A 1,806-nucleotide genomic window follows, 5' to 3' on the forward strand; every position below is an offset into this window, starting at 1 on the left:
GCAAAAAGTTGTTCATCAGAAAATTTCTTCATGACCTCATCTGTACCCATCGTATGATCAACTAAGATTCTAGAAATGTGATCAGCGATCACATTTTCGAAACCCTTCTTGTCTCAAATTTTTAGGTCAAATTCTTGAAGCAGAAGGATCCATCTGATCAATTGCAGTTTAGTATCTTTTTTTGAGAGGAGATGTTTCAGAGCCACGTGATCAGAATACACTAGAACCTTAGACCCTAATAGATATGAATAAAATTTTTCAAAGGCAAATACTATAGGTAGTAGCTCTTTTTCATTGTGGTGTAGTTCAATTGGGCATCGGATAGAGTCTTGCTAGTGTAATAGATTATGTGTGGCTCTTTGTTGATTCTTTGACCTAAGATGGTCCCTATTGCAAAATCGAAAGCATCACACATGACTTCAAATAGGAAGGACCAATCAGGGGGTTTTATTATGGATGTTGTTGTCAGAGCTATTCATAACATATGGAAAGCTTATAGACATTCTTCATTAAAGATAAATGGCGTGTCTTTGGCTAGCAGATTGCACAAGAATCTCGATATTTTACTAAAATCTTTAATGAAGCGTCTGTAAAATCTAGCATGACCTAGGAAGGATCCTATTTGTTGAATCAAAGTGAGGGGTGGTAGTTTTGAGATGACCTCAATTTTGACTTTATCTACCTCAATTTTTCTTTCAAAAATAATATGTCCTAATACGATTCCTTCCCAAACAATGAAATGGCTCTTTTCCTAACTTAAAATCAGATTTGCCTCCATACAGTGCTTAAGGACTTTGGAGAGGCTATGAAGACAATCCTCAAAAATAGTTCCAAATATGGAGAAATCATCCTTGAATACTTCAAGATATTTATCCAGCATATCTAAGAAAATGGCCAAGATGCACCGTTGAAATGTAGCGGATGCATTGCAGAGCTCGAACAGCATACATCGAAAAGTGAAAGTGCGATAGGGGCAAGTGAAGGTAGTCTCTTCTTGGTCATTCAGGAATACAGATATCTGATTGTACCCCGAATAACCATCTAGAAAATAAAAAAAATATTGACCCGCTAGCCGTTCTAAGATTTTGTCGACGAAGGATAATGAAAAATGGTCCTTCCTAGTAACGATATTTAGTTTCTTATAGTCAATACATACTCACCAGCTAGATGGTATGCGAGTGGAAAGTAATTCACCTTCTTCATTCTCCATCACAGCAATACTTGATTTCTTAGGTACTACTTGGATGGGGCTTACCTATTTACTGTTAGATATGGGATAAATAATTCCAACATCTAACCACTTTACCACCTCTTTCTTCACTACTTCCTGCATGTTTGGGTTCAGTCTCTTCTACATGTCTCAATGGGGTTTGGCATCTGTCTCGCAATGAATGTGGTGCATACAAATAGAGGGGTCAATTCTTTTTAGATCGACAATGGACCAGCCAATCACCTCTTTGTTCTCCTTCAGAACACCAACTAATTGTGCTTCCTAATCCGAGGTCGTCTAATGCAATGATCACGGGGAGGGTGTCATTAGGTCCTAAGAATGCATACTTGAGTGCGGCCAGAAGTGGCTTTAATTCTAGTGCAGGTCATGATTCTAATGACGGAGCTGTGGGTGTATTGGCTAATGCGGGCAATGGCTCATCCCAACAAAATTAACAAAGCCGTGGGTGTATTGGCTAATGACGGAGCTGTGGGTGTATTTTGTGAAGAGAATGGGATTTGGCATCAATTGACTGCCCTTTACTCATCCCACCAAAATGGCATAGCGGAGAGGAAGAACTGCACTATTCTCAACAT

Source organism: Elaeis guineensis, chromosome 16, assembly GCF_000442705.2.
Source record: "Elaeis guineensis isolate ETL-2024a chromosome 16, EG11, whole genome shotgun sequence".
In the NCBI taxonomy this organism is placed as follows: Eukaryota; Viridiplantae; Streptophyta; class Magnoliopsida; order Arecales; family Arecaceae; genus Elaeis; species Elaeis guineensis.